Source organism: Schistocerca americana, chromosome 9 (assembly GCF_021461395.2).
Source record: "Schistocerca americana isolate TAMUIC-IGC-003095 chromosome 9, iqSchAmer2.1, whole genome shotgun sequence".
Lineage (NCBI taxonomy): Eukaryota > Metazoa > Arthropoda > Insecta > Orthoptera > Acrididae > Schistocerca > Schistocerca americana.
This window is the reverse complement of record NC_060127.1, coordinates 15,158,296-15,184,993: the sequence shown is the minus strand read 5'-3', so window position 1 is coordinate 15,184,993 and position 26,698 is coordinate 15,158,296. Positions and strand designations below refer to the sequence as shown.

General features: G+C 45.9%; 1 protein-coding gene and 1 pseudogene across 2 annotated transcripts in view; one reads left to right on the top strand and one right to left on the bottom strand.

Moving 5' to 3' along the window:
- LOC124550914 (putative mediator of RNA polymerase II transcription subunit 12) overlaps positions 1 to 26,698 on the bottom strand; it is a 456,906-nt gene that overhangs the window by 382,715 nt on the left and 47,493 nt on the right. The window lies entirely within an intron of this gene.
- Positions 7,879 to 7,997, top strand: LOC124551438 (annotated as a pseudogene).

The window sequence follows — 26,698 nt, the reverse complement described above, 5'->3', positions numbered from 1 at the left end:
CATCGATGGATAGGTCGCGGGGTCCCTATCAACTGGCCTGCCAGATCTCCGGATTTAACAAATGGTTCAAATGGCTCTGAGCACTATGGGACTTAACATCTATGGTCATCAGTCCCCTAGAACTTATAACTACTTAAACCTAACTAACCTAAAGACATCACACAACACCCAGCCATCACGAGGCAGAGAAAATCCTTGACCCCGCCGGGAATCGAACCCGGGAACCCGGGCGTGGGAAGCGAGAACGCTACCGCACGACCACGAGATGCGGGCCACATTTAACACCCCTAGACTACTGCGTTAGGGGGTGTGGATGAAAGACATCGTGTAAGAAGTTAAGGTGGAAACACAAGAAGAACTGATACAACGAATTTTCGATGCCGCAGCCTAAGGAACAAGCACGTAAAATTATGAAATGCTACTCGCGCGGTTCGCTCCCGTGCGAATCTTTGTCTTCAAATACAGGGAGGAAATTTTGAACATTTGCTTTAAGTTCACCCTGAATGCAAGAGACTGCTACAAAATTGTTTAAATTAATTATTATGTGCATTTTTGATCGTGAAATTCTACAAGGGAAGTTTTTACTGCCACTTTCCTTAGTTTTTCAATTACTGTAGCTCCTTAATTAAGAACCTGACTCCATTACTTTATTTCTATATTGTGTTCCGAATAACCTAAGGAATGCCCTCCAGAAACAGGGGGAAAACCTCGTGACTCACCCAGTATATATAATTTGAATAAGAAGTTAACGAGATATAAATGACGAAGAGTATGTAAACAAAACTAAAAAAAAAAAAAAATCTCTCTGAAAACAGTATTAAAGACGTAGCTAAAGATCCAAGGAAAACGCGAAACTCAAAATTCTGTTTTTCTGTTTTCTGTTTTCTGATTTTAAAAAAAGCGGCATACAATAACGAATCCGCGTACGCTACACGCACACACACAAGTAAAACTTCAAGAGGAGAAATCTATGAGGGTTATATCTAACAAGGAACTGAATCCTTATGTTCCGATAAACGTTACACTGGCGCAAAGGTTAAAAACGCTCCTATATACTTCGCTAGCAGTATAGTTTTAAAAATATGTATGAGCTTGCAGATAAAGATACAGTCATACCAGCTCAATCCATCTTTGCCTCCCTAGATGTGGAGAATTTATACACAAAGATACCAGTTCGCGAGTCACTGGAAATCATTACGAACCTTATAAAAAAAAAAAAAAACGGCTACAAGAGAAATAGTAGAATTAATGGAAGTTCTACAACTGACGTTCTCGTACAACTGTTTAACTTTAAAGGTTAAGATGTATCACCAATTCGAAGAGTTCTGCTGGGGAAATTAATTCCCTAGCAGAATGGTTGAGACTTTCCTTTACACTTTGGGACACAAATTTTCACGAACCATCAAAATTCTCTAATAGTGTCGCTACGTGACGACGCAATTTTGACCGAGCGAGGTGGCGCAGTGGTTAGACACTGGACTCGCAGTCGGGAGGACGACGGTTCAATCCCGCGTCCGGCCATCCTGATTTAGGTTTCCGGTGATTTCCCTAAATAGCTCCAGGCAAGTGCTGGGATGGTTCCTTTCAAACGGCACGGCCGACTTCCTTCCCCGTCCTTCCCTAATCCGATGAGACCGATGACCTCGCTGTCTGGTCTCCTTCCCCGAAACAACCAACCAACCAACGCAATTTTGTTAATTAAAGCAGGTCACAGAAATGTTAATGAGACAGCGGTGAGAATGACTGCTATTCACGCAAGGATTAGGTTCACAGTTGAGCTCGAAAATAAAGGAGCCATCGAGTATCTCGATATACGATTACAACAGAGGCGGGCAGCCATCGTTGTAGCGTGTACACAGAACCTATTTGTGCCGACATTGTTACTGTTTATGTCACACTCAAAATGGCATATTTTCGAGCTATGATTTAGGGAACAAGAGATGAACAAGAAAATCACTATTACAAAAGAAGTTGCGGTAAGCAACGGGTATTCAGTATCAATGAAATTGCTGCAGAAAATCAGAAGGCAACAACAACGTACAAATAACTGCAGTACGCTAATAGAGGAACAGGGACACAAGGAAAACGAGCAAATGGCCATAAGTGTACAAAGGAGGAATGTCAGCAGTGATTTCGAACCTAGCTACACTGAAGAGCTACAGAAACTGGTATACCTGGCTAATAAAGTGTTGGGCCCCCGCGAGCACGCAGAAGTGCGGCAACACAACGTGGCATGGACTCGACTAATGTCTGAAGTAGTGCTGGAGGGAACTGACACCACGAATCATGCAGAGCTGTCCACAAAGCCGTAAGAGTACGAGGGGGTGGAGCTCTCTTCTGAAAAGCACGTTGCAAGGCATCCCAGATATCCTCAATGATGTTCGTGTCTGAGGAGTTTGGTGGCCAGCGGAAGTGTTTAAACTCAGAAGTGTGTTTCTGGAGCCAATCTGTAGCAAATCTGGCCGTGTGGGGCATCACATTGTCCTGCTGGATTTGCCTAAGTCCGTCGGAATGCACAACGTACATTAATGTATGCAGGTGATCAGAAATGACCCTTACGTACGTGTCACCTGTCAGAGTCGTATCTAGACGTACCAGGGGTCCCATATCACTCCAACGGCACATGCCCCACACCAGAGCCTCCACCAGCTTGAACAGTCCCCTGCTGACATGCAGGGTCCATGGGTACATAAGGTTGCCTCCCTACCCGCACACGGCCATCTGCTCGATACAATTTGAAACGAGATTCGTCCGACGAGGCAACACGTTTCCAGTCGTCAACAGTCCAATGTAGGTGTTCACGGGCCTAGGCGAGGTGTAAAGCTTTGTGTGGTGCATTCATCAAGGGTACATGAGTAGTCCTTCGGCTCCGAAAGCCCATATTGTTAATGTTTCGTTGAATGGTTCGCACGCTGACACTTGTTGATGGCCCGGCGCTGAAATCTGAGACAGTTTTCGGAGGGGTTGCACTTCTGTCACGTTGAACGATTCTCTTCAGTCGTCGTTGGTCCCGTTCTTGCAGGATCTTTTTCCGGCCCCAGTGATATCAGAGATTTGATGTTCTATCGGATTCGATATTCACGATACACTTGTGAAATGGTCGTACGGGAAAATCCCCACTTCATCGCTACCTCGGAGATGCTGTGTCCCATCCCTCGTGCGCCGACTGTAACACCATGTTCAAACCCACTTAAATCTTGATAACCTGCCATTGTAGCAGCAATAACCTACCGAACAACTGTGCCGTACAGTTGTTGTCTTCTACAGGCGTTGCCGACCGCAGCGCCGTATTCTGCCTGTTTACATGTTTCTGTAGTTGAATACGCATGCCTATACCAGTTTCTTAGGCGCTTCAGTGTAGTTTCGTAATACAAATTTAGGTACAGGTTTTAAGACTAGTTTTCGCTTCAGTTTGAAACAACGCGTGAATGAAAAACTACGATTCTGTTGAAATAATTCTTGAGTATTCAGCCGTTTGGCGTTGAGCAGAAGGCGCGATATTTTTGCAGGCTGACTTCCTACCACCTTCAGACGTTTGTGATGAACGAGCGGTCAGGAATGCCTGAAGATTGCAAGAAGTTAGCCTGCCGAAATATCACGTTGTGGACGAAACCATCTGGCTGAGTGCCCGTGAGTTATTAAAAATTTTCCAATGCCGGGAAAAACAAAAACCACACAAAAATGTCGAAATTCAGCGCAGGAAGGGAAGTCGGGTTGTAACGTCCAGCCGACATCGAGGTCATTAGAGACGGAGCACAAGCTCGGACTGTATGATGGATGGGGAAGTAAATCGGCCGTGCCCTTTCAAAGGAACCGTCCCGGCACGGCATTTGCCTGTATTGATTTAGGGAAATCACTGAAAATCTAAATCAGGAAGGTCGAATGCGGATTTGAGCCGTCGTCCTGCCGAATGAGATTCCAGTGGGTGCCAAACAATACACAAACTAGCTTGGATAGAAATGTGAAACCTGTTCAAAAACTCACGGTCCGACAGGCAGCCAGGACGTTTGAAATAGTTTCAAGCAGAACGCAGCACTCGCCTGGAACCACTGACAGCCATTTGGATGCGCTTCACAATGACACAGAGATACTTACTAACGATGTTGGAAGAAACAGATTTTTACGCATCGTTTACAACAGCCTTGCAGTACATTAAGTTGTAAGCACGACTTTCTTGACAGTACACTTTTAAGAAACTTGGAACGTCTCTTCCAGTCGTCCACTTCGACCAAACGCCCATATGAGCAACAAAATGGCTCAAATGGCTCTGAGCACTATGGGACTTAACATCTGAGGTCACCAGTCCCTTAGAACTTAGAACTACTTAAACCTAACTAACCTAAGGACATCACACACATCCATGCCCGAGGCAGGATTCGAACCTGCGACCGTAGCGGTCACGCGGTTCCAGACTGAAGCGCCTAGAACCGCTCAGCCACACTGGCCGGCTATGAGCAACATCCCAAATCAGTGAGAAGAGAGCGGCTCGAACACCGTCCTAGCGTAGAGACGGTAAAAACTGCCCGCAAATGTCGCATCCTGTTCCCTGGAATTTTAGTAGCCTCACGTAATTCCACTTATGTAATTTCACTGTTTCATACCTTTTAGGTTTTATACTTCCAATATTGAACAAAGAATGTGTGAATTCCTAAGGGACCAAACTGCTGAGGTCATCGGTCCGTAGACTTAAACACTACTTAAACTGACTTATGCTAAGAACAACACACACACCCATGCCCGAGGGAGGACTCGAACCTCCGGCGGGAGGGGCCGCGCAATCCGTGACATGGCGCCTCAAGCCGTGCGGCCACTCCGCGCGGCTAATGTTGTACCCTGCTAATGTTTTACGACGTATAATTTTAGTTGTTCCCTATAGTTCCTTCTTTAATCTTATTATTTTTACCTTTTACAGATTTATACTTCCTTTGTTCTACACTCTTTACACATTGCTCAAAAGAATTAGGGGAATATGACTTCGGACGTCTGCCATACTCCAAAGATCAAGGATTGAGGACTGGGTATGTTACTAACTTATACCGTTATCTTTCACAAATTAAGTACACAACGAAACATAATTACATCCTCCATTATTTCCACAAAAAGACCTGAACAGTGTCGTGTACGCTTTCCGTGAGCGTTTATCACTGCCTGGCATGCTCCGTTCAAGTCTACGGAGGCCAATGTGGAGTATCCGTTCCCACTCTTCAACGAGAATTCTTGGAGAGTATGTCGTGGAACAGGACGGCGACGGACACGTCTGTCAAGCATGTCTCACACATTCACGATGGCCTTTAGGTTGGGACTCACCATCGACCATTCCACTACATCCATGTCCAGGCTTTGCGACATATCCCTGTTCACGTGGCCATGGTATTAGAAGAAATTCAGGGTCACCACCATATGTAACAGTCACCACACGGTCCAATGGGATCTGTTCGATGCACTGCCTGGCGGTGAGGCGACCGTGGACAAGATTCGTATGGCTGTCAACACTGAAGCCTCCCCACAGCATCACAGAAACCTGGAAATCTGTCGATTTCCTGGACAACATTTGGCAGGTATCACTCACCATAGGTCTCCGCAGAGAAGCACTGGCACCACCTTGCGTCGGGGGATTTCTGGCCTCGTCTGAGAGTAACACGTTTCGCCTGTGACAGAGTTGCCGGTCGACATAGGAACGGCAGAACTGAAAGCGAGCTGCAAGATGATGCCGTGTCGAGCGGGGTACTCGAACAGGACGTGTGAGTCGTAAGGTCCTTTCTCGTCCATTACAGTATGATCGAGTCACCTCGATGATGAAGAATGTGGACACGACCAGCGACCTAGTGTAACAAAAACGTGATTCAGCTGAAGAGCTGACACGTTTCCATTGATCGACAGTCGAATCCCTATGGTCTCGTGCCCAGTGTAATCGTGATTGACGATGTACGTTAGCCAACATGTGAAGACGTAGGGATGCTCTGCTGCGGAGCTCCACGTTCGACAGCGTACGATGAACGGTGTGCTCCAAAACACTTGTGCGTGCAGCAGTATTGTGCTCTTTTGTCAGAAGTGCTACAGATCACCACCATCTATCCTACTTTACAGAGCAGAGAAGCCTCCGAATACCATGTTTCGTGAAGAGTCGCAGATGGCGAACCATTTAGCAAGTAGTGGTGGTTTCACTGTCCTACCTCTTTCCGCAGATACTCACGACAGTAGCACGTGAACATTCGATCAGCTTCGCCGTTTTCGAGATACTCGTTCACGGGCTCTACGTAACAATAATGTGCCCTTTGTCAAAGTCGCTTATCTCAGTGGAGTTCCCCATTTGCAGCCCATATCTTCTCTAGGGTGGTGGTCCGTCCGTGTCTGCTCCACCTACTTATTTTTCTATATCGTGTCACGCGCTGGCAACGCCACCAGGCGGCATCCAACGCCACGGTGTTAAGTCGTCATAACGTTTCGGCTAATCGGTGTACATTAAATTCAACAGCAAGTAAGAACTGAACTGAACAAAACAACAACTGAAACCAAGCAAGACCAATAATTGGTCTCCGCTACAATAGCGATGGCAGATAGCTGATACTGCTACCGATGTTTAGATAATTTAAATCATCGTTACCTTAGCTGATTATAGTGCGTATCCCTTTTTCGTCATATGATTGAAAATGAGAGTATCTTTCATTATCACTAAACGGCAACTAGGTCGTGTGATAATTTCATGTACGTGATAAGGTTGATCCAGACCTCATGGACCCCCCCCCCTCCCCCTCTGGCTACACCCTTCGTGTATTCCAAAGTGAGTGACACAGCAGATGACGTCCTTGACTACGGATAAATTGGTGGTCAGGTATTTCATTTGCTTCCAAATACAGCGGACGTATAGCCACTCTATGAAATTTACACTCGTCATTTGCGAGCCAGTTACAGGTGACAACTGCCGCTGGAGAGAGCTGCAGTCGCAAATCGCGATGAGCAACACGTCACGCCTGCGTCCGTGGCGCGATGCACGTTTCTAGGCGCCCTCCACCTCGATGACGGCGGCGCCCTCCACCTCGATGACGGCGTCTGTGGAGACGACCATCGACCTACTGTAGCAAAAGAGTGACTCACCCAAAGAGCCGACACATTTCCATAGTGACTCACACAAAGAGCCGACACATTTCCATAGTGACTCACCCAAAGAGCCGACACATTTCCATTGATCGATGGTCGAATCCCGATGGTGATGCAGCGGCTAACTTCCAACCGTCCACCGAGGACACTGACAGAAATCATGTCTTGTGAACTTCACGATGAGAAACACATCCTGTGTGAGGACGGGTTTAACTCTGGTCAGCGTGCTAGGATTAAATAATTGTGTGTAAAATGCAGAGGCAAGACACCTGCGTAGGACACGAGACTGTAGAGTTGCATCGAATCAGTTTTCAGGCTGAAGTCCACAAGTCTTAAAAATACCATATCGTTTACCAGGGTGTGGAAAAACACCGATTTACTATATCCAATACCCAGTAAAAGAACGGGATGTTTCAGGTAGTATGTGCGCAGCCAGCACTGTCACCACTAGGGTCCTGATTCTGATGACAAGTTATATTTTTTTCCAAAATTCAGTGTGAATTTTACCACAATTTATGCATGGAACCAGGATCTTTAACGCAGAAAAATGTATTCTTATTGTGCATATAAGTTCATATTAACACATTTTTGTAATAGGTCATGTTTTGGCCAGCTTTTGTCATAATAGATAATATTTCGGCGAATGTTTGGCAAACATGCATATACATGTAGTTATCTTTAAGCACTCAACATAAAAAGCAAGAAAATGTCGTTAATATGACGATGTTTCAGGTGGCACTGTCACAAACATAGCCATTACAACCAAGCTTTATTTAGCAGGTCAACAGCCATGCCACAGTGATAGCTCCAGTTCTCGTCAGATCACCGAAGTTAAACACTGTCAGGATGGGCCAGCACTCGGATGGGTCACCGCCCGGGTGTGCCGAGCGCTGTTGGCAAGCGCGGTGCACCCAGACCTTGTGGAGAAGCGGCACACGGAAGACCAGTGTGCAGACAACATCCAGCGACGCCTGTCAGCTGAGGATGACACGGCGGTTGGTCGGTACCGTTGGGCCTCCCGCGATCTGTTCGGACCGAGTCTATTTATCACGACTATAGTAGACAGACGTTTCCCTTGTAACAAGTTGTAGGCACATGTTGCAGGTCTTTTTGTCTACTGTTCCAAATTACCTGCGACATCTACAACATTTTTATAGAGGTCTGAAGTGTAAGACTTTTTGTACAGTGGATCAGATATAGTGTTTCTTACTGATTTGTCGATTTTGACCCAATATGGACAGTTCAGCCACTTCAGCTCTTGTGGTAATGGCAGGCGCATACTATGAACTACTAAAAAGGGCGAAAACGACGAGAGGGTACATTGCAAGTTTTCTAGCTGGAAGATATTCGGAAGGAGCCTGTAACTCGTCAATGCGAGATTTACATCTCTCATGTGGATACGAGAATTTTGTTACAATTACAGCAAGTGTTTATCAATCCATGTTGCACTGGACATTACATAACGCAGGAATATCGAGAAGCAATATCGCCCAGGGAAATGTTAGCGACTACTCGTCATTTCTTAACGACAGGTGTTTGCTACAATTCTTTAATGTATCTATACAGACTCTCCAATACCTCCATTTCAAAATTCATTACGGATGTATACAAGGCTGTTGTTGCGTCTTTGAGGTACTGCGCATGAAAGCAAGAACTGTTGACAATAAGCTTTGTTCATAAAATGGTTTATTCACAATTATTTACATTTTATAACATTGTGACCTGTCTTTAACACATTCAATTTAATACGGCACCTAAAATTCGATAAGCTTGAACATTAATTTTGAGGAAATGAATTTATCAGTTGATTATCACCATCTTGATTTATTTGCATTCGCACAGGAGAATATTGGGGCTTGCTGTTCCTTATTTGGGGGGGGGGGGGGGAGGGGGGGCGCTGGGGGAAGGGTATGAACTCTGTTGAGTAGTTTGCTGATAGTTACTAGCGGGCGAGTTGATGGAGTCAGTCTGATTATATGCATGAGCAGCATGATGTTGAACTGTTCGTTGTGAACCAGCATAATTTACAAATTAAAGAAGGAATAGCGGAGAAAATGTACCTCCTGTTCCTCCACATTCAGCTTGGTAAGGTATGGTTGAAATGCCATGACAAAGCGGAGCCCTAGTTCTCCTATCTTGAATCTTTTTGAATGGCTCGCCTACATACTCTCCAAAATAGATATATCAAAAAATGTTTCAAATGGCTCTGAGCACTATGGGACTTAACATCTATGGTCATCAGTCCCCTAGAACTTAGAACTACTTAAACCTAACTAACCTAAGGACAGCACACAACACCCAGCCATCACGAGGCAGAGAAAATCCCTGACCCCGCCGGGAATCGAACCCGGGAACCCGGGCGTGGGAAGCGAGAACGCTACCGCACGACCACGAGATGCGGGCATAGATATATCCTCATCCCTACTTTTATTCACTGTTGATGAGAACACATCGTAGGATTTTTTTTTTTTCCGTGGCAGAACATTTTGAGTCCGGTGAGGAACGTTTGTTCTGACGTTTCTTGTGAACAGTTGCTGATTTTTGTGTAGAGTTTGTGGGTGGATCTGGTACACTAGCAGGTTCTGATACTATGCTATCTATGGATTTTTCAGCATCCCTGTTATCACTTGTATCTTCTGTGGGTGGATCCTCTGCGCCAATTCTCGTCAAGGGCAGTTTGGGGCGAGTCATGCAGAGTCTAAAAACGGAGATCAAAGCTGAAGGAATTGTAGTACTTCACAACTATTATTATAAAGAAATATAAGCCACTAGGAGTGTATGTGGCTTATATTTTTAGCAATAACAGCGTTTTATTGTGTGGTGAAAAATATAAGTGAAAAAGGTTATGTATTTTTATACTTGTATAATTAATAACATCACACTACTTTTTAGGTACCAAACAATGAAACAGAATGGGATGATGTTGCCAAAGGATTTTATTGTAATTAGGACTGTCCGAATTGCATCGGCGCACTTGATGGTAAGAACGTTGTTCTCTGCAAGCTCCAGTAAACAGCGGTAGTTTATACCACGACTGTAAAGGACCTTTCAGTATTGCGCTCATGGGATTGTGTAATGCAGAGTACAATTTTTTAATGCGGACGTTAGTGTGTGAGGACGTAATTGTGATGCAGCTGCATTTTTGGGAAGACGCTTATATGCTGCTGTTGAGCAAAACACGCAGCGAATAACATCCAAACGATCTTTACCAGGAAGAGATGTAGACATGTTCTTTGTAGTAGTTGCTGACGATGCACAGTGCATTTGTTACGCCAGAGTGTCTTGCGAAAACACTTGTGGGAAGTAATAATAAACGCTCAATTGAAAGAGCTTTTAATTATTGACATTCAAGAGCTAGGAGAGTAGCTGAAAACGTTTTCGGAATAATAAGCAGCGTATTTAGAGTTCTCCGGAAACCAATGTTACTGCAACTCTAAACAGCAAGATGGTTTACGTTAAGCTGTGGTTACACTGATCGTCCAGAACGTTATGAGCACCTTCCCAATAGCCGCTACGTCCAGCTTTGGCACGGGTAACAGCGGCGACGTGTTATGGCTTGGAAGCAATGAGACTTTGGTAGATAGCTGGAGGGAGTTGGCACCACATCTGGACACACGAGTCACCCGATTCCCGTAAATTCCGTGGAGGGGGGCGATGACCTATGACGCCACGTTCAATCACATCTCAGATGCGTCCGATCGGCTTCAGATCTGGCGAGCTGGGGAGTCACATCTGAAGAGCTGGGGAGCCAGCACATCAACTGGGACTCGCCACCACGCTCCTCCAACCACTCCACACACCCCTCGCCTTGTGACATGGCGCATTGTCTTGTTGAAAAATGCCACTGCCGTCGGGAAACATGATCGTGATGAAGGGGTCTGCACCCGGCATATGACACTCCTTGGCCACCATGGTGCCTTGCACGAACTTCACTACACCCACGGTTGCCAACGTGAATGTTCCCAAGAACGTAAGAGACCGACGGCTTGTCTCCGTCCCGCAATACGTGTGTCAAGGAGCTGTTTCCCTGGACGGATTGGTGCCCTCCCATCGGCATGCCGAAGAAAGTATCGGAATTCATCAGACTGTGCAACGCTCTGCCACTGCGCCTACGGCCCGTGTCGATGGTCACGTGGTGATTTCAGTCATACACTGCTGGCCATTAAAATTGCTACACCAAGAAGAAATGCAGATGATAAACGGGTATTCATTGGATAAATATATTATACCAGAACTGACATGTGATTACATTTTCACGCACTTTCGCTGCATAGATCCTGAGAAATCAGTACCGAGAACAACCACATCTGGTCGTAATAACGGCCTTGATACGCCTGGGCATTGAGTCAAACAGAGCTTGGATGGCGTGTACAGGTACAGCTGCCCATGCAGCTTCAACACGATACCACAGTTCATCATCAAGAGTAGTGACTGGCGTATTGTGACGAGACAGTTGCTCGGCCACCATCGACCAGACGTTTTCAATTGGTGAGAGATCTGGAGAATGTGCTGGCCAGGACAGCAAATGGCTCTGAGCACTATGGGACTCAACGGCTGAGGTCATTAGTCCCTTAGAACTTAGAACTAGTTAAACCTAACTAACCTAAGGACATCACAAACATCCATGCCCGAGGCAGGATTCGAACCTGCGACCGTAGCGGCCAGGACAGCAGTCCAACATTTTCTGTATCCAGAAAGGCCCGTACAGGACCGGCAACATGCGGTCGTGCATTATCCCCCTGAAATGTAGGGTTTCGCTGGGATCGAATCAAGGGTAGCGCCACGGGTCGTAACACATCTGAAATGTAACGTCCACTGTTCAAAGTGCCGTCAGTCCGAACAAGAGGTGACCGAGACGTGTAACCAATGGCACCCCATACCATCACGGCGGGTGATACGCCAGTATGGCGATGACGAATACACGCTTCCAATGTGCGTTCACCGCGATGTCGCCAAACACGGATGCGACCATCACGATGCTGTAAACAGAACCTGGATTCATCCGAAACAATGACGTTTTGCCATTCGTGCACCCAGGTTCGTCGTTGAGTACACCATCGCCGGCGCTCCTGTCTGTGATGCAGCGTCAAGGGTAACCGCAGCCACGGTCTCCGAGCTGATAGTCCATGTTGCTGCAAACGTCATCGAACTGTTCGTGCAGATGGTTGTTGTCTTGCAGACGCCCCCATCTGTTGACTCAGGGATCGAGACGTGGCTGCACGATCCGTTACAGCCATGTAACTGCTAGTGATACGAGGCCGTTGGGATCCAGCACGGCGTTCCGTATTACCCTCCTGAACCCACCGATTCCATGTTCTGCTAACAGTCACTAGATCTCTACCAACGCGAGCAGCAATGTTGCGATACAATAAACGGCAATCGCGATAGACTACAATCCGACCTTTACCAAAGTCGGAAACGTGATGGTACGCATTTCTCCTCTTTACGCGAGGCATCACAACAACGTTTCACCAGGCAACGCCGGTCAACTGCTGTTTGTATATGAGAAATCGGTTGGAAACTTTCCTCATGTCAGCACGTTGTAGGTGTCGCCACCGGCGCCAACCTTGTGTGAATTCTCTGAAAAGCTAATCATTTGCATATTACAGCATCTTCTTCGTGTCGGTTAAATTTCGCCTCTGTAGCACGTCATCTTCGTGGTGCAGCAATTGTAATGGCCAGTAGTGTAGTTACCATCAAGGACAGGTGTATTTTCAATCATCGCCATACGCGATTATTACAACCAGATAAAGCTTCGGGGGCGGAGCTTTGCCTTACAGTGGGTCACAGGATTTTATTCAATGAGACGCAAGTAGTTGCAAATGCTTCCCGGTACTGGGATTGTGTTTTAAAAGAATCTGTCGTAATCAGACTAGCGGATAATGTCATTAATCGTGATAATAGATACCCGCTAAGTAGAACGTGGAATCCTCTTTTATCAGACATGATGAAACAACGGCATCTGAATCGGCCGGCTATGAATAATCATTTGTAACTCTATATCGTTTTCAACAGTAGTCACCACCGGAGGCGCTGCAACTTTTTCTGCGCCAAAGGGCAGCAGGAATGATTGTATATGTATCTAGCGCATGCGGTCTTGTACTTCCGATACATATAAAGGTGCAGTCATTTGCGAGTGGAATCAGTTATCGGCTAGAGCAGCGTGGCTTTTCTCACCTGATGATGGCGGCCGGGTGGACCGCTCAAATACTGTGCTCAGATGACAAGGCTGGAAACTCGACAAGAATTTGATATGACGACCACCGTGTTCCTCCGAGGCTCGCTCTGGTCAGGAGATCCCCCTCTACCACTCAGTGTTGCCAACCCTCAGAATACGAAAAACCACAACCCGTTATGGTCACAGTACACTTATTTTTTGACATGCCTCGTACAAGAGTTTCTGGGTTCACCGTTCAGCATACATTGTTGAACATAGGGCACCACAGCAGACAACGCCTGTAAGGTTCCATGTTGATCCAACGACATCAATCGTTACCATTGCAGTGGCGCACAGGATCGTCGAAATTGGACCGTGGATTGGTAGGAACGTGTCGCGCGGTCGGATGAATCACGTTTCTTGTTACGACAGGACACGCTCGTGTCTAGATTTGCCGCCATGCAGGCGGGCGGCTGCTCGAAACATGAGCGCCACACACGCAGACCAATGGGGCAGTATTGTGCTCTTCACCTAGGCTTCCATGGCATCTGCGGTAGTAATCGACGGCACCGTGACAGTCCCGGATCGCCTGCAACTCTTCATACTTGATGTCTTCAGTGAAAGCGATAGCATCTTCCAGCAACGCCAGGATAGTGCTACAGTGCTTTGAACTTACGCTGATGTCTTGGCCACTGAATTCGTCTGACGCGAACCCAGTGGAACACGTCTGGGACGCTGTCGGCAGTCGACTCCGCGGCCACCAACTGCCAGCCCGTAATTCACGGCCACTGGGTCAGCTGTGCGTGGTCGTGTGGCGCCACATAGTTCCCGAAGCCTAGCAACCACTTGTCGAACCCGCTACTTTACTGCTTTCCAAAGGTAGACCAGCACGCTACCAAGCAGGTGGTCATAATCGTTTCCTGTGATCGACAGAATAGGGCTGTCATATGCAGAGAAGGAAGTAGCACCCTACAAAAAAACATTAAAATTATACCTCTGAATGTTTAGACAGCTTTAGTTGTCAAATTTCAAACCTCGACACGCGGCGTGACAAATACAGGTTGTACATAAAAGTCCGGGAACACTACCAATTATTTATTGCACAAGAACTAAACATTGTACAGACGCCATACATATTGCATTTTGAAGAGAAACTCTGAAAGTTTTTTTTATTTTTTACAATCATTCGATATGCGAACCATGAGTGACCCGGCAGACATCAATAGAGTAATCGAATTCTTGCCACGTCCCAGCATGGCATCAAAAATGGTTCAAATGGCTCTGAGCACTATGGGACTTAACTTCTGAGGTCATCAGTCCCCTAGAACTTAGAACTACTTAAACCTAACTAACCCAAGGACATCACACACATCCATGCTCGAGGCAGGATTCGATGAAAAATATTCGTATTTGTTCAAATGGTTCAAATGGCTCTGAGCACTATGGGACTTAACATCTGTGGTCATCAGTCCCCTAGAACTTAGAACTACTTAAACCTAACTAACCTAAGGACATCAGACACATCCATGCCCGAGGCAGGATTCGAACCTGCGACCGTAGCGGTCGCGCGGTTCCAGAAGCGCCTAGAACCGCTCGCTCACTCCGGCCGACATGGCATCGTCGACTGTGGCAGTCGCTTCCCATATTCTCTTCCAGAGCTCTGCTACATCACGTGGTAGAGGTGGTACATGAACCTGATGTTTAGTGTGTCCTCACAGAAAAAAAATCACACGGAGTGAGATCTGGTGATCAGGGAGTCCATTTCACGAAACAGCTCGCTCCGCACCTGAACTCGCTATGTCTGCGACTAGCGCTGACTATCGGCAAATTACCAAACTACGCTGAGGCGGTATACACGAAAAAACTTTCATGGTTTCTCTTCAAAATGACATATGTATGATATCTGAACAATGTTCGGTTCTTGTGCAATAAATAACTGAAAGTGTATGACATGATTTCGGTAGGAATCAATTCCAGGGGTGAACCGTCATCGTCACAATCTCTAGTAAGTTTACTGACCCCGAAAACTGTAGATTTGAAACTAATGTCGGTCGTTATCGAATATTTTTATTAGCTCCCGCTCCTACCTCTATGGCTGGTGTGTTACATCGCGCCCACAATATTTTTATACAATTAATGAGTAATGTATACACAAAATTTTTACCTAAATTACTCCAGACGCTCTTGAGTTAAGGCTGCACGCCACCCCCCTTCCACTGCCAATCCTTTGAATGATGGGTGGTTCCTTATTATACCACAAAAACGGTACGTGCAGTAACTCACCAAAATCTCATCGCTATCGGATGAGTGGTATAGGGATGCAAGGAAGGCGAACAAACAAACATATTTTCATTTTTATGCAGGGTGTCGCAGGAGAAATGGTCATTTGTGCAGTATTCCGAGTGGTTTCCGAGGTAGAACACGTTTAGTGTGCCAAGACACAAAATTACTAAAGACATTAGCTGCCAGTGGGCATCCGTATAAATCAATGGAGAAAGTTGAAAATGTGTGCCAGACCACGATTGGAACCCGGGTCTCCTGCTTATTGGGCAGATGCATACATATGTTTTTAAGCTGGTGGTGCGTATGTATGAGTCCTACCCACCTAATCTATTTGACGTTTTACTCTAGCCCAACCTACGCCGTTGCTTTCAATCTCTTTCTTTGGGATATCGTTCTGCCACAGGAATAAGAGTGGACCTAAAATTGAACCCTGTGGGGCTTCTTTCATGATTTCTCTTCAGTCACTGAAATTTGTGTGTCGAACCATCAGTTGCATAAATAAGAACGTACGTTAGATTTCTATCTCAGAAATAATTCGAAACACTGTATATGTCCAGATGAAGTTTTTTCCTTCAAATAGGCGCTCCTTTCACACTATTCCTTCTGGGATACAATCTATTATAGCTTTATGGCCGGATGCTCTTCCTCACGGAAGGAAGGAAGATTGGGTTTAGTTCCCGCCGACACCGAGGTCATTAGAGACGGAGCACAAGTTCGGATTGGGTCAAGGATGACGAACGAAATCGTCAGTGGTGTATCAAAGGAACCATCCCGACATTTGCCTGGAGCGATTTAAGGAACTCACGTTAAACCTAAATCTGGACGGCCGGACGCAGGTTTGAAAACATGCTCCCGAAAGCGAGTCCATTACGCTAATCACTGCGACACCTAGCTCGGTGTCTTCCTGACGCCACGGTGGACCTGGTAACCGAAGTGCACGTTCCTTTTAGCGCAAGCAAGTTCGCAAAGATGTGTTCATCAGAAACAACACTTTTCTATCCCATCATTTTCATTGAAAGGTATTGCACTGGGTCCAGTCGCCTTCAGCGCAGCCTGGTACAAGGCGAGCTGAATACTTGTAATTTGGCGCACAGGGTGGGCGTGGTCAGCAGTCTGCGGCTGTTTGCTGATGATGCTGTAGTGTACGGTAGGGCGCCGAAGTTGAGTGACTATAGGAGGATACAAGAAACTTACGACAAAATTTCTAATTGGTGTGATGGATTTCAGCCAGCTCTAAATGTAAGTTAGTGTGGATGAGTAGGAAAAACAAACCCATAATGTTCGGATACAGGATTAGCAGTGGCCTGCTTTACACAGTCACGTCGCTTAAATACACTACTAGTCATTAAAATTGCTACACCACGAAGATGAGGTGCTACAGACGCGCAATGATGCTGTGATATGCAAATGATTAGCTTTTCAGAGCATTCACACAAGGTTGGCGACGGAGGCGACACCTACAACGTGCTGACATGAGGAAAGTTTCCAACCGATTTCTCATACACAAACAGCAGTTGACCGGCGTTGCCTGGTGAAACGTTGTTGTGATGCATCGTGTAAGGAGGAGAAACGCGTACCAACACTTTGATAAAGGTCGGATTGTAGCCCATCGCGATTGCGGTTTATCGTATCGCGACATTGCTGCTCGCGTTGGCCGAGATCCAATGACTGTTGGCAGAATATGGAATCGGTGGGTTCAGAGGGGTAATGCGGAACGCCGTTCTGGATCCCAACGGCCTCGTATCACTAGCAGTCGAGTCGAGATGACAGGCATCTTATCCGCATGGCTGTAACGGATCGTGCAGCCACGTCTCGATCCCTGAGTCAACAGATGGCGACGTTTGCAACACAACAACCATCTGCACGAACAGTTCGACGACGTTTGCAGCAACATGGACTATTAGCTCGAAGACCGTGGCTGCAGTTACCCTTGACGCTGCATCACAGACAGGAGCGCCTGGGATGGTGTACTCAACGACGAACCTGGGTGCACGAAAGGCAAAACGTCATTTTTTCGGATGAATCCAGGTTCTGCTTACAGCGTCATGGTGGTTGCATCCGTGTTTGGCGACATCGCGGTGAATGCACATTGGAATCGTAGAAGCGTGTATTCGTCATCGCCATACTGGCGTGTCACCCGGAGTGATGGTATGGGGTGCCATTGGTTACACGTCTCAGTCACCTCCTCTTCGCATTGGCGGCACTTTGAACAGTGGACGTTACATTTCAGATGTGTTACGACCCGTGACTCTACCCTTCACTCGATCCCTGCGAAACCCTACCGCGCGGGATTAGCCGTGCGGTCTGCGACGCTGCAGTCATGGACTGTGCGGGTGGTCTCGACGGAGGTTCGAGTCCTCCCTCGGGCATGGGTCTCTGTGTTTGTCTTTAGGATAATTTAGGTTAACTAGTGTGTAAGCTTAGGGACTGATGACCTTAGAAGTTAAGTCCTGTAAGATTTCACACAATATTGAACATTTTTTCGAAACGCTACATTTCAGCAGGAGAATGCACGACCGCATGTTGCAGGTCCTGTACGGGCCTTTCTGGATACAGAAGATGTACGACTGCTGCCCTGGCCAGCACATTCTCCAGATCTCTCACCAATTGAAAACGTCTGGTCAATGGTGGCTGAGCAACTGGCTCGTCACAATACGCCACTCACTACTCGTGATGAACTGTGGTATCGTGTTGAAGCTGCATGGGCAGCTGTACCTGTACACGCCATCCAAGCTCTGTTTGACTCAATGCCCAGACGTATCAAGGCCGTTATTACGGCCAGTGGTGGTTGTTCTGGGTTGTGATTTCTTAGGATCGATGGACCCAAATTGCGTGAAAATGTAATCATATGTCAGTTCTAGTATAATGTATTTGTCCAATGATTACCCGTTTATCATCTGCATTTCTTCTTGGTGTAGCAATTTTAATGGCCAGTAGTGTATCTGGGCGTAACGTTGTGAAGCTATCTGAAATGAAACGAACTGTGAGCATTGTGGTACGGAAGTCTAATTGTCGACTTCGCTTTATTGTTGGAATTTTAGGAAAGTATTGTTCATCTGTAGAGGGGAGCGCATATGGGACGCTGGAACGACCTATTCTTGAGTATTGCTGGAGTGATTGTGACGTGTAGCAGGTACGATTAAAGGAAGACATCGAAGCAGTTCAGAGGCGAGCTTCTAGACTTGTTACCGGTAGGTCGAAGAACGTTATGGCAATGCTTCAGGAACTCAAATGGGAATCCCTGGAGGGCTAGCGACGTTCTTTTCGAGGAACACTGCGGAGCAATTTTAGATAACCGGCATTTGTAGCCGTGACTGCCGAATCATGCTACCATGGCCAACATATATTACGCTTAAGGACCACGAAGAAGACATACGATAAATTAGGGTTCATACGGAAGCATATAGACAGTCGTTTTTCCCTCGCTCTACTTGCGAGTGGAACAGGAAAGCAAATGACTAGTAGTGGTACAGGGTACCCTCTGGCTTGCGGAGTATCTACAGGAGATAGGCATAATAATCTGAACACCTGTACTTACCCGGGAATGCTTTATTAATAAGGGGTTGGACACCCACTTGCCACTAATGCAGCTGCGATGCTTCTTGGAATACTGGCATATAATGATTGTATAGTCTCCAGTGGAGTGTTATGCCCACTCTTCGATCAGAACCTCTTCTAACTCCTGTAGTGTCGAGGGATGCGGAAATCCGCTCCGGAGTCTGTGCTCCAATACCACCCACAAGGGTTCCATAACGTTCAAGTCCGGGGAATGTGCTGGCCAGGGAAGACGCTGCACTCTGTTGCATGCTCCTCGTACCATATCCTGGCTGTGTGAATGAGTGCATTATCGTCCTGAAATACGGCATCATTGTTAGGAAACAATATTTGAATCACGGGGTGCACCTGATCGTCTAAAATGTTCACATAATCGTTGGCTGTAACACGGCCTTTGAGATAATGATCGGACCAGCAGAATACTGTGATATGGCTGCCCACACCATCCCACTTCCACCTCCATGGTGAACCGTCGGAATTAAGCAATCACGACTCTAGGTTTCTTTTGGCTTTCTCCAGACGTAAATCCGGCCCGATGTTGGAAATAACGAAAACGTTGATTCGTCGGACCATATGACGTGTTTCCACTGATCAGCCGTCCAGGATTTATGCTCCTGACACAATGTTTTAAGCTTCTTCGCATTTGTTGTAACTAATAGTTTCCAGCTCGTCCATGAGTATCCGCTTTTGGAGTTCTCGGCGGACAGTGTCGATAGATGTGGGGTCTCTATGATGGCTGTTGAGCTCTGCAGCCGCCGTAGTTTTGTGTTGTTTCGACACAATTTGTGTTAGCGAACGAGATATGAAAATTACCGAACAATCAGTTTAATAAGCCACAGCTGCAAAGTACTAACACGAATTCTTTACAGACAAATGGAAAAACTAGTAGAAGCCGACCTTGGGGAAGATCAGTTTGGATTCCGAAGAAATATTGGAACACGTGAGGCAATACTGACCCTACGACTTATCTTAGAAGGAAGATTAAGGAGAGGCAAACCTACGTTTCTAGCACTTGTAGACTTAGAGAAAGGTTTTGACAATGTTGACTGGAATACTCTCTTTCAAATTCTAAAGGTGGCAGGGGTAAAATACAGGGAGCGAAAGGCTGTTTACAATTTGTACAGAAAGCAGACGGCAGTTATAAGAGTCGAGGGGCATGAAAGGGAAGCAGTGGTTGGGATGGGAGTGAGACAGGGTTGTAGCCTCTCCCCGATGTTATTCAATCTGTATATTGAGCAAGCAGTAAAGGAAGCAAAAGGAAAATTATGAGTAGGTATTAAAATCCATGGAGAAGAAATAAAAACTTTGAGATTCGCCGATGACATTGTAATTCTGCCAGAGACAGCAAAGGACTTGGAACAGCAGTTGAACGAAATCGACAGTGTCTTGAAAGGAGGATATAAGATGAACATCAGCAAAAGCAAAATGAGGATAATGGAATGTAGTCGAATTAAGTCGGGTGATGCTGAGGGAATTACATTAGAAAATGAGACACTTAAAGTAGTAAAGGAGTTTTGCTATTTGGGGAGCAAAATAACTGATGATCGTCGAAGTAGAGAGGATATAAAATGTAGACTGGCAATGGCAAGGAAAGCGTTTCTGAAGAAGAGAAATTTGTTAACATCTAGTATAGATTTCAGTGTCAGGAAGTCGTTTCTCAAAGTATTTGTATGGAGTGTAGCCATATATGGAAGTGAAACATGGATGATAAATAGTTTAGACAAGAAGAGAATAGAAGCTTTCGAAATGTGGTGCTACAGAAGAATGCTGAAGATTAGATGGGTAGATCACATAACTAGTGAGGAGGTATTGAATAGAATTGGGGAGAAGAGGAGTTTGTGGCACAACTTGACTAGAAGAAGGGACCGATTGGTAGGACATGTTCTGAGGCATCAAGGGATCACCAATTTAGCATTGGAGGGCAGTGTGAAGGGTAAAAATCGTAGAGGGAGACCAAGAGATGAATACACTAACCAGATTCAGAAGGACGTAGGTTGCAGTAAGTACTGGGAGATGAAGAAGCTTGCACAGGATAGAGTGGCATAGAGAGCTGCATCAAACCAGTCTCAGGACGGAAGACAACAACAACAACAACATTACGTTTAGACGATGTCCTCTTTCCATGTTTTGTGTGGGCTGTCATGACTTTCGAAACAGTTGCCCTTGAAACATTGAGTGCGTTGGCTGTCTTGGTTACTGATACTCCAGCTGATCGGCGTAATCCGTACAGAAAACGAGCAGTGCAGCGTGACACGTGCCTCAAAATGGCTCAAATGGCTCTGAGCACTATGCGACTTAACTTCTGAGATCATCAGTCGCCTAGAACTTAGAACTACTTAAACCTAAGTAACCTAAGGACATCACACACATCGATGCGCGAGGCAGGATTCGAACCTACGACCGTAGCGCTCGCGCGGTTCCAGACTGAAGCGCCTAGAACCGCTCGGCCACAGTGACCGGCTCCCTGCTGACGCGCAGATTCCATGGATTCATGAGGTGGTCTCCATACCTGTACACGTCCATCTGCTCGATACAATTTGAAACGACACTCCTCCGACAAGGCAACATGTTTTCAGTCACCAACAGTCCAATGTCGGTGTTGACGGACCAAGGCGAGGGTGTCGTGCAGTCATCAAGGGCAGAGTAGTGAGCCTTTGATTCCAAAGGCCCATATCGATGTTTCATGGAACTGTTCGCACATTGACAATTGTTGATGAGCCAGTACTAAGATCTGGAGCAACTTGCGGAAGGGCTGCACTTCCGTCACGTTGAACGATTCTCTTCAGTCGTAGTTGGTCCCATTCTTGCAGGATCTTTTCCGGCCGCAACATCTACATCCACATGATTACTCTGCAATTCACATTTAAGTGCTTGGCAGAGGATTCATCGATCCACTATCATACTATCTCTCTACCATTCCACTCCCGAACAGCGCGCGGGAAAAACGAACACCTAAACCTTTCTGTTCGAGCTCTGACGATCATTTCTACCTATGCAGGTTGGGCTCAACAAAATATTTTCGCATTCGGAAGAGAAAGTTGGTGACTGAAATTTCGGATATAGATCTCGCCGCGACGAAAAACGTCTTTGCTTTAATGACTTCCATCCCAACTCGCGTATCATATCTGCCACACTCTCTCCCCTATTACGTGATAATACAAAACTGGCTGCCCTTTTTTGCACCCTTTCGATGTCCTCCGTCAATCCCACCTGGTAAGGATCCCACACCGCGCAGCAATATTCTAACAGAGGACGAACGAGTGTAGTGTAAGCTGTCTCTTTAGTGGACTTGTTGCATCTTCTAAGTGTCCTGCCAATGAAACGCAACCTTTGGCTCGCCTTCCCCACAATATTATCTATGTGGTCTTTCCAACTGAAGTTTCGTAATTTTTACACCCAGGTACTTAGTTGAATTGACAGCCTTGAGAATTGTACTATTTATCGAGTAATCGAATTCCAACGGATTTCTTTTAGAACTCATGTGGATCACCTCACACTTTTCGTTATTTAGCATTAACTGCCACCTGCCACACCATACAGCAATCTTTTCTAAATCGCTTTGCAACTGATACTGGTCTTCGGATGATCTTACTAGACAGTCAATTACAGCATTATCTGCGAACAACCTAACAGAACTGTTCAGATTGTCACCCAGGTCATTTATATAGATCAGGAGCAGCAGAGGTCTCAGGACGCTTACCTGGGGAACACCCGATATCACTTCAGTTTTACTCGATGATTTGCCGTCTATTACTACGAACTGCGACCTTCCTGACAGTAAATCACGAATCCAGTCGCACGACTGAGACGATACCCCATAGGCCCGCAGCTTGATTAGAAGTCGCTTGTGACGAACGGTGTCAAAAGCTTTCCGGAAATCTAGAAATACGGAATCGTTGAGATCCCCTGTCGATAGCGGCCATTACTTTATTGACACTGGTGTGACCTGCGCAATTTTCCAATCTGTAGGTAGAGATCTATCGGTGAGCGAGCAGATGTCGGAGATTTGATGTTTCGCCGAATTCCTGATATTCACGGTACACTCGTGCAACAGTGGTACGGGGCAATCCCCACTTCATCGCTACCTCGGAGATGCTGTGTCCCATCGCTCATGCGCCGACTACAGCACCACGTTCAAACTCACTCAGATCTTGATAACCTCCCATTGTAGCAGCAATAACAGGTCTAACAATTGCACCAGTCTATTGTTGCCTTACATAGGCGTTGCCGACTGCAGCGCCGTATTCTGCCTGTTTACACGTCTCCGTATTTGATACCAGTTTCTTCGGCACTTCAGTGTATTATCTGTTCCCAAACTGCAAGAAGCGTCTCAGGGGAAGAGAATTTATGAACAATGAGGAAGCTAGAAAGTCAGTGAAGTGATTTACAGCATAATCGAAAACTCTTCTTTTACAGATGGGTTAAAGAATCTTGAAGAATGTGGCCTTACATGTGTCGATACCACGGGGGAACAAATTTTCGCCTTATATATGTTGAGACCATGGGGGAATAAATTTTCTCAAACCTATCACAGTACTTTTTAGGGTTCCGTACCTCAGTCGGTAAAAACAGAATCATTATGTGAACACTATATCGTCCGCTTATCTCTCTGACTGTTATGAGGCCATTTTTTCAGGAACAGGCAGGGTATCAATTTGAAATTTATACAGGGTGTTACAAAAGGGTACGGCCAAACTTTCAGGAAACATTCCTCACACACAAATAAAGAAAAGATGTTATGTCGACATGTGTCCGGAAACGCTTAATTTCCACGTTAGAGCTCATTTTAGTTTCTTCCACCTACGCTCAATGGAGCACGTTATCATGATTTCATACGGGATACTCTACCTGTGCTGCTAGAACATGTCCCTTTACAAGTACGACACAACATGTGGTTCATGCACGATGGAGCTCCTGCACATTTCAGTCCAAGTGTTGGTACGCTTCTCAACAACAGATTCGGTGACCGATGGATTGGTAGAGGCGGACCAATTCCGTGGCCTCCACGCTCTCCTGACCTCAACCCTCTTGACTTTCAATTATGGGGGCATTTGAAAGCTCTTGTCTACGGAACCCCGGTACCAAATGTAGAGACTCTTCGTGCCCATATTGTGGACGGCTGTGATACAATACGCCATTCTCCAGGGCTGCATCAGCGCATCAGGGATTCCATGCGACGGAGGGTGGATGCATGTATCCTCGCTAACGGAGGACATTTTGAACATTTCCTGTAACAAAGTGTTTGAAGTCACGCTGGTACGTTCTGTTGCTGTGTATTTCCATTCCATGATTAATGTGATTTGAAGAGAAGTAATAAAATGAGCTCTGACATGCAAAGTAAGCGTTTCCGGACACATGTCCACGTAACATATTTACTTTCTTTGTGTGTGAGGAGTGTTTCCTGAAAGTTTGGCCGCACCTTTTTGTAACACCCTGTATATCATACTAAGGTCTACAGTCCCATGGTGGTGTAAAAGATTTAAGCTTCTGACAAGGGAAACTCACCATCGCACCCTCCCCCCTCCCCTCACATTTTGTGGTATGATGACCATGTGGATAGCACGTCAAAAACTTTACACAGATCAAGGGTGAAAACAGAAAGAAGGTGTACTGGACAGTGAAAAGGAAGCAAAACAGAAACAGCGAATGGTCCAAGCTCAAGGTGTGCAACATGAAAGGAATTTGAATAGCACGGTGTTGGACTGCAAAGGAGGAGACCCGCGTTCACATCTCCTTCGTACCCCATTTTTGTTTTCCAGAAAATTATGAACTGTCCGTCCGCTAACTGTCATGTCTCTTCGCTGCATTCAAATTTATTTGCGACGGTAATATATTCTTGCCACATGACTCATATTCTAATACCTCTAAAGACGTAAGGTTGACAGTGTCATTAAACGTTTAGAAAACTATCCCTTCAAGGCCACAATGGATACTTCAAACCTCGCGTTTCCTTTAACGGTAGCGAGCTTGCGGAGCTGAACTGCGTTTGCTAGAATGAGTCCTTCTACGAAGCTGTTTTCTGTTTACATGCATCCCGTCAAATCAGAAACAACTTGTTCCTCACCTTGCAGTGTCTTACTGTCGGCAGCGTGCAGACAACGCCACGCAATATGCGAGGTCTGCAACCCATTCCGGATGTTCTAATTTTCGTTCCTGTACTTCTTCTTCCTTCATAAATTCAACGGTACCGCATTTTAAATTGAAAAATCGTTCCGGGCATGCCCGTTCACTGGTTGTTGGTGTTGTTGCGGTCTTCAGTCCCGAGACTGGTTGGATGCATCTCTTCATGCTTCTCTATCCTGTGCAAGCCTCTTCATCTCCGAGTAACTATTGCAACCTACATCCTTCTGAATCTGCATAGTGTATTCATCTCTTGGTCTCCCTCTACGATTTTTACCCTCCACGCTGTCCTCCAATCCTAAATTTGTGATCCCCTGATGCCTCAGAACATGTCCTACCAACCGGTCCCTTCTTCTTGTCAAGTTGTGCCACAAACTCCTCTTCTCCCCAATCCTATTCAATACCTCCTCATTAGTTATGTGATCTACCCATTTAATCTTCAGCATTCTTCTGTCGCACCACATTTCGAAAACCTCTATTCTCTTCTTGTACAAACTATTTATCGTCCATGTTTCACTTCCATACATGGTTACATTCCATACAAATACTTTCAGAAAGGACTTCCTGACACTTAGATCTATACTCGATGTTAACAAATTTCTCGTCTACAGAAACGCTTTTCTTGACATAACCAGTCTAAATTTTATATCCTCTCTACTTCGACCATCATCAGTTATTTTGCTCCCCGAATAGCAGAAAGCATCTACTACTTTAAGTGTCTCATTTCCTAATTCCCTCATCATCACATGATTTAAATCCGCCACGTTCCATTATCCTCCTATTGCTTTTGTTGATGTTTATCCTAATCATTCTTCCAAGTCACTATCCATTCCGTTCAACTCCTCTTTCAAGTCCTTGCTGTCTGTGACAATTACAATGGCATCGGTGAACCATTTCATTTCTCCTCCATGGATTTTAATTCCTACTACAAAATTTTTATTTTGGTTTCCTTTACTGCTTGCGCAATATACAGACTGAATAACATTGGGGATAGGCTACAACCCTGTTCCACTCCCTTCACAACCACTGCTTCCCTTCTGTGCCCCTCGACTTTCTTAACTGCCATCTGGTTTCTGTGCAAATTGTGAAGAGCCTTTCGCTACCTGTATTTGACCCCTGCCACCTTCAGACCTTGAAAGAGACTATTCCAGTCAACATTGTCAAAAGCTTTCTCCAAGTCTACTCGTTGCTTATGTGACAGCATCTCTCTTCTCTCATTCCCATTAAAGGCTTGTGACTATAGATCGCTAGACTGCCTCTTTTTGTGGAAACGTCCACTGGACCTGTGAACGTCCTTAATACCACAAACAAATGAAGGGTAGGCTCGAAACATCACTTGCACCACGATTCTGCCGAACTGAAGAGAGTTGGGGCGACGGAAAAATGCCACAGCAACAGTACTGAATGAAAAGTCACGCTGTAGCGAGTGAGAACTTCCGGGAAGGGCCGACGAAAGCCGAGACAGGCCGAGGCTTTCTCTGGCAC